At 61.3% G+C, this 12,500-nt stretch overlaps 3 non-coding genes across 3 annotated transcripts in view; all 3 read right to left on the bottom strand.

Annotated features, from left to right (window-relative positions):
- LOC142791058 (large subunit ribosomal RNA) overlaps positions 1 to 308 on the bottom strand; it is a 3,952-nt gene extending 3,644 nt beyond the window's left edge. Inside the window, exon 1 of the ribosomal RNA XR_012889979.1 lies at positions 1 to 308. This exon is cut by the window's left edge and continues 3,644 nt beyond it. This is a non-coding gene — a ribosomal RNA (large subunit ribosomal RNA).
- Positions 309 to 1,462: 1,154 nt separating this feature from the next.
- On the bottom strand, positions 1,463 to 1,615 carry LOC142791075 (5.8S ribosomal RNA). Its single transcript, XR_012889984.1, has one exon. It is a non-coding gene; the product is annotated as a 5.8S ribosomal RNA (ribosomal RNA).
- Positions 1,616 to 3,334: 1,719 nt separating this feature from the next.
- On the bottom strand, positions 3,335 to 5,149 carry LOC142791104 (small subunit ribosomal RNA). The gene has a single exon (XR_012890012.1). It is a non-coding gene; the product is annotated as a small subunit ribosomal RNA (ribosomal RNA).
- Between the last annotated feature and the right edge of the window lie 7,351 nt (positions 5,150 to 12,500).

The following is a 12,500-nucleotide window of genomic DNA, read 5'->3' as shown; positions in this document are numbered from 1 at the left end:
CCCACTTAGGGCTGCACTCTCAAGCAACCCGACTCACGGGAGGCTCCATCCCGGGCGCGCAACGGCGGAGACGGGCCTGGCACCCACTCTGGGACAAGCCCCTGTCAGGGGGACTTGCACCGTCGCAAACACCCGAGAACGTCGCCTCCCATACACCACATTTCCCGACCGCCTGCAAGGACGGGGGATTCGGTGCTGGGCTCGGTCCCGTTTCGCTCGCAGCTACTCGGGGAATCCCTGTTGGTTTCTTTTCCTCCGCTTAGTGATATGCTTAAATTCAGCGGGTTGTCTCGCCTGATCTGAGGTCGACAGCGGATACATTCGCTTCCATCAACTTCCTGCACGACCGCGTGCGCTCGCCCTACCAAGTGCGCCCGCAACCCTGTACAGGGCCACTTCTTCACAAGGCTGGCAATCGGCTTCCCCGCTGCACGCGTGCGGCGCACAACCGGTGTGACGTGGAAGTGACGGGACACGTTCGTAAACCCATCGCGAACCGAGTACGACGCCCTACCAAGTGCGCCCGCAACCCTGTACAGGGTCACATCTTCACAAGGCTGGCAAGCGGCATTCCGCTGCGCGCGTGCGTCGTCCGAGCAGTTGCGTGATAAACGACCGTGTCGAAAGCCCAAACACCGCCGAGGCCAGTCGCCGCCGCCGCAAGGGCAGCCACGCAGCCTGGCGAGAGGCATCGTCTCGTGTAGCGTCGCCCCCGCCCCAACTGGAGTGGCCCAGTTTTTTGAACGGGACGGGAACTGCGAAGCACTTAGACCGACGGCGGACTACGACGAGAACGCCTTAAGCTTCGCCAACGTTTCGCCAACTCGTGCGGGAGACTTTTTCCGCTTCGCGGCAAGTCGTCGCGCCGTGCTCTCCGCATCAACCGCGTACGCAGCGAACCGCAAACGTCGGGCGCAGCCTCCTCACCTCCCTGCGCTTTGCGCGCGAACGTTCCCTGTTCGCGCGGCAAAGCCTGGAGGAGGCACGGCCCCGCAGCGTGTTCGAGCGCCCGGTCTACGGGACACCCTGCTTACTTCGAGGGCAACAAGCGCAACGCAAGGCTGCGATCTCGCGCACTTTGCGCACGGCTGGAGAAGCTTTGCTGGCCGGCTTTCGCTCCTCGTGTTTACCGTGCGTTAAAGTTGCGCGTCCGTGGCTCTCGCAGCTCTTGCGCGCCCGGTCGCAGAGAGGAGTACGCAACCTCGACCGCACTTTCCCTGCAGGCTTCCTTCCGACTCGAAGTCCTGCGGCGGTCTCAACGAGGTGCCACATCCTCAATGCAGTCGGTCGCCCCCGTTTCGGTTGGGCTCTGGCACGACGGTCGCCACCGTCTCGCCCTTGAGTGGCCGCTGTTGGCGCTCGCTGTGAGGTGTTCAGCGTGCTGTCCGTGTTGCCGACGCGGTCAAAACGAGTCGACGGCTCACGTTCCCTTGTGCGCCGAAGGCTCTCTTGATATGTGATCCGACCCTCAGACAGACGAAGCCAAGGGAAGACCCAAGGCCGCAATGTGCGTTCAAAGAATCAGTGCTCAGTGTGTCCTGCAATTCACACCAAGTCTCGCAGCTGGCTGCGTTCTTCATCGACCCGAGAACCGAGTGATCCACCGCTTAGAGTCGTGAAAAAGTGTTTGTTCAATTCCGTACAGTCAAAACCAAACGTTTCTGGCACTCGGCCAAACAGTGGCCAAGAAGGGCGCTTTTCAGCGCACGCTTGGACTCCAAAACTCTGCCGCGCCTTTTTCGGCTGCCGCAAATCGAGCAAACGGTGTGTTTCGGACGGCGTTTCGCTTTCGCTACTTGCGAGTGCTTTCGTGGTCCACCCCTCTATAAATACTCGGGAGGCGTCGAAGCCGGTTCTCCAAGCCGGACCCGTAGGTATCGTTGTGTGCTCGCTCTCATTGGCCCGCCTAACCAGAAAATGCCTGCGGTACACCCATTTGGATAAGAGTGCACGCAGATGCGGGCCTCGACGGCTACACATTTCCTCGGGCGGCCGCCTCCCGGCCTCCGTGGAGCGCGGGATGCACGGTCCCATCGACAAGCCTCTCCCGTTTTTACCGTGGCGTCGCGGTTCACCACGGCAGGCGGGTCGGTCTCCTCCGCATAAAAAGGGGGACCCCCGCTTTTTGTTCCACGAAATCGCACAAGCTTTTTTCGCATCCACGGTTTGCCACCGCACACCAAAATGCCGATCCGGCTGCCTACTTTAGCCAACAGGTGGAGCCAGGCGCGCCGTACTTGCGCGGCACTTCCCACGTCCACCGAAGTCGGTGCCAAGGACCACTTTCGGCGCCGGAGCCGCGTACGAGCCTACTCGAGGCGGAAGAACGAAGCCAGCAAGGGCCTGGCCGCAAGTGCGTTCAATTGTCGGGACGTCCAAGTCCCTCGTTCTTCCGTGCTTCCTCTTTCGGCAAGTCGTTGCGGCACCTTCCCAAAGCGCGCAGACCCGCTAATCGCGACGAGCGCGACGTGGCCGTGCCGCCTTTCCCTCGGCAGCAAGCAAAACGCCTGGCAACGTCGACGCTCCCCTAACCGCGATCTCGCACCGTGTTTCGTGTGGCGAATTCAAAAGCCGGCCGGCGCTGCTGCAACCATTACGGTCGGTACGCATACGCCGCGGAGGGCGGGACGGTCATCGGAGCGTGCGGTTCCTCCATCGAGTACTGCGCACCTCGGCCGTCGCATCGCCGTGCCATGACCGGCCGCGCGTCAACGCGAACCGGTGCCAGCGAGATCCCTCGCCTGCAAGAACCGACCGGCAGCCTCCGTCACCCGAGGACGCGGAGGCGCTTGCCGCGGACGGCGGGACGGTATGCACTGGTGCACAGCGGACCCGTCACATCGCCAGTTCCTTGACCGACCGCCGACGCTTGTGCCGTTCCTCTCGTACTTGGCAGTCGCCGCGCGATTGTCGGGTCTCGTTCTTGCACGCTCGAACGGTCGGGAGGGCACTCGGCTGGCGTTTCGGGAACGCGCAGCCTCGCCTTCTACCGACGTAACCACGACTCGCCGTTCGCGCTCCGCCGCTCCTGTTTACAGTACTAGGCGGTCCCGCAGCGGTCGGGTCGCGCATTTCGAGCGCTTCGAGCCACGGTGCTGTGGCGGGTCGAAAGCCGACCTATGAGTGCGTTGCGCCGTTTGTACCCGCGTCCGCCACCTGGCCGACCGTCCAAGGTCGCGGTGTTGGCGTCCGCTGGGCGCAACAATTTGTCACGGGGTGCCGCTCCACATTCAGGCAGCCCCGTGGGGAAAAGCCGACCCCGCGTCCAAACGGGGTCAGCGGCAGAAAGTGTCGGGCGCAGACGCAGCTGAGGCGCTCACCCTTCACAATCCGTTAATGATCCTTCCGCAGGTTCACCTACGGAAACCTTGTTACGACTTTTACTTCCTCTAAATGATCAAGTTTGGTCATCTTTCCAACAGACCGGCGCAACCGAAAGGCCGCGCCGGACATCGGTCCGAAGACCTCACTAAATCATTCAATCGGTAGTAGCGACGGGCGGTGTGTACAAAGGGCAGGGACGTAATCAACGCGAGCTTATGACTCGCGCTTACTGGGAATTCCTCGTTCAAGGGGAACAATTGCAAGCCCCTATCCCAATCACGAAAGAAGTTCCACGGGTTACCCAGTCTTTTCAGACAGGGATAAAGACACGCTGCTTCCTTCAGTGTAGCGCGCGTGCGGCCCCGGACATCTAAGGGCATCACAGACCTGTTATTGCTCTGTTTCGTGCGGCTAGGAGCCGCTTGTCCCTCTAAGAAGGTTGTAAGGTGCTGGGAACCCCGCACCTATTTAATAGGCTAGAGTCTCGTTCGTTATCGGAATTAACCAGACAAATCGCTCCACCAACTAAGAACGGCCATGCACCACCATCCACCGAATCAAGAAAGAGCTCTCAATCTGTCAATCCTCCCAGTGTCCGGGCCGGGTAAGTTTTCCCGTGTTGAGTCAAATTAAGCCGCAGGCTCCACTCCTGGTGGTGCCCTTCCGTCAATTCCTTTAAGTTTCAGCTTTGCAACCATACTTCCCCCGGAACCCAAATACTTTGGTTTCCCGGAAGCTGCCCGCCGAGTCATTTGAGTAACTCAGGCGGATCGCTGGTTGGCATCGTTTATGGTCAGAACTAGGGCGGTATCTGATCGCCTTCGAACCTCTGACTTTCGTTCTTGATCAATGAAAACATTCTTGGCAAATGCTTTCGCAGTAGTTCGTCTTGCGACGGTCCAAGAATTTCACCTCTAGCGCCGCAATACGAATGCCCCCGTCCGTCCCTCTTAATCATTACCTCGTATTCCAAAAACCAACAGAACAGAAACGAGGTCTTGTTCTATTATTCCATGCAAGTTTATTCAGGCGACTCGCCTGCGTTGAGCACTCTAATTTTTTCAAAGTAAAAGCACCGGCCATCTCGAGGCACACAATGAAGTGCACCAAGAAAGAACCGGCATGATGTTCAGTCCGAGCCGTCGCATCGGGTAGATGCACTACTCGTCTGGAACTGAGATCCAACTACGAGCTTTTTAACCGCAGCAGCTTTAGTATACGCTATTGGAGCTGGAATTACCGCGGCTGCTGGCACCAGACTTGCCCTCCAATTGATCCTCGTTAAAGGATTTAGAGTGTACTCATTTCAATTACGGGGCCTCAAAAGAGTCCCGTATTGTTATTTTTCGTCACTACCTCCCCGTGCCGGGAGTGGGTAATTTGCGCGCCTGCTGCCTTCCTTGGATGTGGTAGCCGTTTCTCAGGCTCCCTCTCCGGAATCGAACCCTGATTCTCCGTTACCCGTAACAACCATGGTAAGCAAGTAACCTACCATCGAAAGTTGATAAGGCAGACACTTGAAAGAAACGTCGCCGGCTCGTGGCCATGCGATCAGCACAAAGTTATCCAGAGTCACCACACAATACGGGCCGAAACCCGATCGATCTTGGTCTAATAAAAGCACCCGTTACCCAAAGGGCTCCAGGCTCACTGCATGTATTAGCTCTAGAATTGCCACAGTTATCCAAGTAGGAAGAAACGATCTAAGGAACCATAACTGATTTAATGAGCCATTCGCGGTTTCGCCTTATTTCGGCATGTACTTAGACATGCATGGCTTAATCTTTGAGACAAGCATATGATTACTGGCAGGATCAACCAGGTAATCGTTCGACTGCGCGTCCGTCCTCGCCTTCGGCGGGCCGGACGCAGTCTGTGTGCGGCGGAGGCCACCTTCAGGCGCCCCAACACGCTTATTTTGCACTCCGAGATGACGGCGTTCGAGCTCGCTACGGCACAACCTTCCCGAAAGACGAGTGGGAGCCGTGCGGCAAGAAGCACGTTCATGCTCGCTCTTTTTCGTTGCATCGACTCGGTCGCGCCGTGCGGGTTGCCCAAGCCCGCTGCACTGTCGGTGGACCGGCCGGAACTAGCAACGGAGCCGAGACTGCAAAGCCGCCAGACGACGGGTCACGCCCGCGTCTTCGGCGCTTTCGCATCTGAATCGCCCGAGGACGACACGGAACACACCTCGATATCGTGGTAAAACGGCACCGTCCGACAACCAGCCCCTAACGCATCAAGCGGATGAGGCTGCAGACGACTGCCGTGGATTCCCCTGGAGCAGACCCGAGGACACGCTTGACGAGGCCGAAGCCCGCCGCATATCAGACACCCGGTCGCTTTCGCGTACGCCGCTCACGAGAACCCCCACATAATAGCAGCGATAAGTACCCAGACCTCCTTGGGCACTAATACGAGCGTACTCGAGAAAATATCACCGCGGGTGTGCCCCGAAACGTGTGGCACGTTGAGCGTGCCACAAGTCTACGTCGCTCTCAAACCCGCCGAGGTCGTAGAATTTGCGACCCTACTCACGAAATTCCCACCGAGGATACGGCCGCAAACGTACCGCACCTTGGGTAGGCCACGAGTTTGTGCAACACTACGCTGACGGCACAGCACCGAGGTCGTGCGCGCACGCACGGGAAAATTCCGCCGCGGTTTCTGCCGAAAACGTGAGGCACCACGACTCTCCGCAAGTTCGCGTCGACTGCGAAAGACCGAAGTCGTGAACGACGTGTCCGCTACTCGCCGCCGACACGCTGGACACCAAACGTACAACGACTCGACGGCGTCGTAGAGGCCCACGACGCGGTTTTCCTTAACGACGTCTCGGCGTGGCACCGACAGGTTAGAACGGCCGACCAACGTTCCCTGTCCGCCGTTCGGCTCAGTCGAAGGGCTCGGCGACTTCGGCAACGCTGCGAAGCCGCACGGTGACGCACGCCATGTCCCCATTTTTTTTTTTCTTTCTGCGTCTGCCGGGGTGCCCCTATAATAGCAGCGATAAGCACCCAGACCGCCGTGGGTCGCTCGCCCCGGCTGACGTGGTTTTTCGTACTCCTGCGGCGGTCGCCGTCAAGCACGTCCAAATACGCTACTTTCGTGGGCGCATTCACGCTCTTTCGCTTCGCCGGAGTGCCAGCACTCACTCTGCCAAAAACGGCGAACATCCGAGCGGCGGTTCCCACTTTTGCGTCGGCGTCGCAAACCCCGCCCCGGCAGACGAGGTTTGCCGTACTCGTGCGACGGTGGCCGGCGGGCACGTCGAAAGACGCCGATATCGTGCGCGAATTGGCGCACCTTGGCTTCACCGGAGTGCCGCCACTGACTCCTCCAAAAACGGCGAAGATCCGAGCGGCGCTTCCCACTTTCGCATCGGCGTCCCGAACTCCGCCCCGGCTGACGCGGTTTACCGTACTCGTGCGACGGTCGCCGGCGAGCACGTGGAAAGACGCCGATATCGTGCCCGAATCGGCTCCGTTCGGCTTCGCCGGAGTGCCAGCACTGGCTCGGCGAAAGACGACGAACATCCGAGCGACGGTTCTCACTATTGCGTACGCGTCGCAAACCCCGCCCCGGCAGACGCACTTTGCCGTACTCGTGCGACGGTCGCCGGCGAGCACGTAGAAAGACGCCGATATCGTGCCGGAATCGGCCCCGTTTGGCTTCGCCGGAGTGCCAGCACTCACTCGGCCACAAACGGCGAACATCCGAGCGGCGGTTCCCACTTAGCCGTCGGCGTCCCGAACTCCGCCCCGGCAGACGCGGTTGCCGAGCTCGTGCGACTAGCGACCGCGAAGCCGTCTCGCGACGCCGCTTTCGTGCGCGGCTCCCACTGCGACCTGGGTCACCCGAGGTCGACGAGCAAAAAAGAATGTCGAAAAAAAATTTTTTTTTTTTGCGTCTGCCGGGGTGCCCCTATAATAGCAGCGATAAGCACCCAGACCGCCATGGGTCGCTCGCCCCGGCTGACGTGGTTTTTCGTTTTCCTGCGGTGGTCGTCGTCAAGCACGTCCAAACACGCCACTTTCGTGGGCGCATTCGCGCTCTTTCGCTTCGCCGGAGTGCCAGCACTCACTCTGCCAAAAACGGCGAACATCCTAGTGGCGGTTCCCACTTTTGCGTCGGCGTCGCCAACCCCGCCCCGGCATACGCGGTTTGCCGTACTCGTGCGGCGGTGGCCGGCGGGCACGTCGAAAGACACCGATATCGTGCGCGAGTCGATGCTTCTTGGTTTCGCAGGAGGGCCGCCACTCACTCCTGCAAAAACGGCGAAGATCCGAGCGGCGCTTCCCACTTTTTCGTCGGCATCGCAAACCTCGCCCCGGCAGACGCGCTTTGCCGTACTCGTGCGACGGTCGCCGGCGAGCACGTCGAAATACGCCGATATCGTGCCCGAATCGGCCCCGTTTCGCTTCGCCGGAGTGCCAGCACTCACTCGGCCAAAAACGGCGAACATCCGAGCAGCGGTACCCACTTAGCCGTCGGCATCCCGAACTCCGCGCCGGCTGACGCGGTTGCCGAGCTCGTGCGACTAGCGACCGCGAACGCGTCTCGCGACGCCGCTTTCGTGCGCGGCTCCCATTGCGACCTGGGTTACCCGAGCTCGACCAGCAAAAAAGAAGGTCGAAAAAAAATTTTTTTTTTCTGCGTCTGCCGGGGTGCCCCTATAATAGCAGCGATAAGCACCCAGACCGCCGTGGGTCGCTCGCCCCGGCTGACGTGGTTTTTCGTACTCCTGCAGCGGTCGCCGTCAAGCACGTCCAAATACGCCACTTTCGTGGGCGCTTTCGCGCTCTTTCGCGTCGCCGGTGTGCCATCACTCACTCTGCCAAAAACGGCCAACATCCGAGCGGCGGTTCCCACTTTTGCGTCGGCGTCGTAAACCCCGCCCCGGCAGACGCGGTTTGCCCTACTCGTGCGACGGTCGCCGGCGAGCGCGTCGAAAGACGCCGATATCGTGCGCTAATTGGCGCTCCTTGGCTTCTCCGGAGTGCCGCCACTCACTCCTCCAAAAACGGCGAAGATCCGAGCGGCGTTCTCCACTTTCGCATCGGCGTCCCGAACTCCGCCCGGGCTGACGCGGTTTACCGTACTCGTGCGACGGTCGCCGCCGGGCACGTCGAAAGACGCCGATATCGTGCCGTAATCGGCCCCGTTTGGCTTCGCCCGAGTGCCAGCACTCACTCGGCCAAAAACGGCGAACATCCGAGCAGCGTTTCCCACTTTCGCATCGGCGTCCCGAAGCCCGCCCCGGCAGACGCGGTTTGCCCTACTCGAGCGACGGTCGCCGGCGATCACGTCGAAAGGCGCCGAATTCGTGCACGAATCGATGCTTCTTGGTCTCGCAGGAGGGCCGCCACTCACTCCTGCAAAAACGGCGAAGATCCGAGTTGCGCTTCCCACTTTTTCGTCGGCGTCCCGAACTACGCCCCGGCTGACGCGGTTTACCGTACTCGTGCGACGGTCGCCGGCGGGCACTTCAAAATACGCCGATTTCGTGGGCGCATTCACGCTGTTTCGCTTCCCCGGAGTGCCAACACTCACTCTGCCGAAAGCGGCGATCATCCGAGCGGCGGTTCCCACTTTTGCGTCGGCTTCGCAAACGGCGCCCCGGCAGACGCGCTCGTGCGACGTACTCGTGCGACGGTCGCCGGCGAGCACGTCGAAAGACGCCGATATCGTGCTCGAATCGACCCCGTTTCGCTTCGCCGGAGTGCTGCCAGTCACGGCGCAGAAAACGGCGAACAAGTGTTTTTTTTTTTTTTTTCCTAGAATTTGTGTTATAGAAGGCACATTTGATATCGGACGATAATTTTCAACTTTATCACGCGCACCGATTTTCGTGTAGAGGTTTGCAAGTTTATGGGAATTTCTCCACTTGGAATAATGCGATTTAGTAGTACTACGAGAACTTCATGGATGTACTCAAGGGTACGGGGCAAGTCAGTTACGTCAACACCTGCAGATTTTTTACACTTCAAACTGAAAATTGTTGGTTGTGAGTCCTCGTGTGATATTAAAGGCCGATTCGCTAACACATAGAACAAAGAAAGAAAGGAAGAAAAAACGCCCGCGCTCGCTCAAGAAACCTGGGTTCGCAACAAGTGGCAACAACAAGCAACCGAGCGAGTGCGCCAAAACCCGTGGCGGCCGAACAAACGCGAAGTCCCAACCGCGTCAGCCGGGGCGGCACGGGACAGGAAAAATCACTTCAGCCGGGGCGGCGGGGCACCGAATAAACCTCGTCACCTCGTCGCAGGATAAAAGAGGAAACAAAAAGTCTAAACAGCGTCTGCTGGAGCGAATGCGTAATAAAACAACAACAACAACAAAAAAAAACACCCGCGCTCAAGAAGTCTGCAATCCTCACAAAAGGCGACTGTGACCGAGCAGCGTCAGCCGGGGCCGTGCGGAAACGGAAAAACCGCGACTACCGGGGCGTCGAGGCACCGAAAAATCCACTTCAGCCGCGGCGAAAAAAAAAACAAAAAGAAAGACGGAGGGGGGGGGGGGAACCACGTCTGCCGGGGCGAAGGAAAAAAAAAACGCGTCTGCCGGGGCGAGCCCGGGTGCGGCACCACCGGGAAAACTGTGGCAAACAGACATGGCGATCGAGTGAGTGGGCCGCCAGCCAGGCTCAGCCAAAAAGTGCAAAGTCCGAACCGTGTCAGCCGGGGCGACGCAAAAACCGCGTCAGCCGGGGCGGCGCGAAAACCGCGTCAGCCGGGGCGGCACGAAACCGCGTCAGCCGGGGCGGCGCGAAAACTGCGTCAGCCGGGGCGGCGCGAAAACCTCGTCAGCCGGGGCGAGCGAAAAGGGGGGGGGGGGGAACCACGTCTGCCGGGGCGAAAGAAAAAAAAACGCGTCTGCCGGGGCGAGCCCGGGTGCGGCACCACCGGGAAGACTGTGGCAAACAGACATGGCGATCGAGTGAGTGGGCCGCCAGCCAGGCTCAGCCCAAAAAGTGCTAAGTCCGAACTGCGTCAGCCGGGGCGGCGCGAAAACCGCGTCTGCCGGGGCGGCACGAAACCGCGTCAGCCGGGGCGGCGCGAAAACTGCGTCAGCCGGGGCGAGCCCGGGTGCGGCACCACCGGGAAAACTGTGGCAAACAGACATGGCGATCGAGTGAGTGGGCCGCCAGCCAGGCACAGCCGAAAAGTGCTAAGTCCGAACTGCGTCAGCCGGGGCGGCAAAAACCGCGTCAGCCGGGGCGGCGCAAAAAACCGCGTCTGCCGGGGCGGCACGAAACCGCGTCAGCCGGGGCGGCGCGAAAACTGCGTCAGCCGGGGCGAAAGAAAAAAAAAACGCGTCTGCCGGGGCGAGCCCGGGTGCGGCACCACCGGGAAAACTGTGGCAAACAGACATGGCGATCGAGTGAGTGGGCCGCCAGCCAGGCACAGCCGAAAAGTGCTAAGTCCGAACTGCGTCTGCCGGGGCGGCACGAAACCGCGTCAGCCGGGGCGGCGCGAAAACCGCGTCTGCCGGGGCGGCACGAAACCGCGTCAGCCGGGGCGGCGCGAAAACTGCGTCAGCCGGGGCGAGCCCGGGTGCGGCACCACCGGGAAAACTGTGGCAAACAGACATGGCGATTGAGTGAGTGGGCCGCCAGCCAGGCACAGCCGAAAAGTGCTAAGTCCGAACTGCGTCTGCCGGGGCGGCACGAAACCGCGTCAGCCGGGGCGGCGCGAAAACCGCGTCTGCCGGGGCGGCACGAAACCGCGTCAGCCGGGGCGGCGCGAAAACTGCGTCAGCCGGGGCGAGCCCGGGTGCGGCACCACCGGGAAAACTGTGGCAAACAGACATGGCGATCGAGTGAGTGGGCCGCCAGCCAGGCACAGCCGAAAAGTGCAAAGTCCGAACCGTGTCAGCCGGGGCGACGCAAAAACCGCGTCAGCCGGGGCGGCGCGAAAACCGCGTCAGCCGGGGCGGCACGAAACCGCGTCAGCCGGGGCGGCGCGAAAACTGCGTCAGCCGGGGCGGCGCGAAAACCTCGTCAGCCGGGGCGAGCGAAAAGGGGGGGGGGAACCACGTCTGCCGGGGCGAAAGAAAAAAAAACGCGTCTGCCGGGGCGAGCCCGGGTGCGGCACCACCGGGAAGACTGTGGCAAACAGACATGGCGATCGAGTGAGTGGGCCGCCAGCCAGGCTCAGCCCAAAAAGTGCTAAGTCCGAACTGCGTCAGCCGGGGCGGCGCGAAAACCGCGTCTGCCGGGGCGGCACGAAACCGCGTCAGCCGGGGCGGCGCGAAAACTGCGTCAGCCGGGGCGAGCCCGGGTGCGGCACCACCGGGAAAACTGTGGCAAACAGACATGGCGATCGAGTGAGTGGGCCGCCAGCCAGGCACAGCCGAAAAGTGCTAAGTCCGAACTGCGTCAGCCGGGGCGGCAAAAACCGCGTCAGCCGGGGCGGCGCAAAAAACCGCGTCTGCCGGGGCGGCACGAAACCGCGTCAGCCGGGGCGGCGCGAAAACTGCGTCAGCCGGGGCGAAAGAAAAAAAAAACGCGTCTGCCGGGGCGAGCCCGGGTGCGGCACCACCGGGAAAACTGTGGCAAACAGACATGGCGATCGAGTGAGTGGGCCGCCAGCCAGGCACAGCCGAAAAGTGCTAAGTCCGAACTGCGTCTGCCGGGGCGGCACGAAACCGCGTCAGCCGGGGCGGCGCGAAAACCGCGTCTGCCGGGGCGGCACGAAACCGCGTCAGCCGGGGCGGCGCGAAAACTGCGTCAGCCGGGGCGAGCCCGGGTGCGGCACCACCGGGAAAACTGTGGCAAACAGACATGGCGATTGAGTGAGTGGGCCGCCAGCCAGGCACAGCCGAAAAGTGCTAAGTCCGAACTGCGTCTGCCGGGGCGGCACGAAACCGCGTCAGCCGGGGCGGCGCGAAAACCGCGTCTGCCGGGGCGGCACGAAACCGCGTCAGCCGGGGCGGCGCGAAAACCGCGTCTGCCGGGGCGGCAGGAAACCGCGTCAGCCGGGGCGGCGCGAAAACTGCGTCAGCCGGGGCGAGCCCGGGTGCGGCACCACCGGGAAGACTGTGGCAAACAGACATGGCGATCGAGTGAGTGGGCCGCCAGCCAGGCTCAGCCCAAAAAGTGCTAAGTCCGAACTGCGTCAGCCGGGGCGGCGCGAAAACCGCGTCTGCCGGGGCGGCACGAAACCGCGTCAGCC

The sequence above is a fragment of the Rhipicephalus microplus genome, unplaced genomic scaffold (genome assembly GCF_043290135.1).
Source record: "Rhipicephalus microplus isolate Deutch F79 unplaced genomic scaffold, USDA_Rmic scaffold_137, whole genome shotgun sequence".
Classification (NCBI taxonomy): Eukaryota; Metazoa; Arthropoda; class Arachnida; order Ixodida; family Ixodidae; genus Rhipicephalus; species Rhipicephalus microplus.
This window is presented reverse-complemented; position numbering and strand designations above follow the sequence as displayed.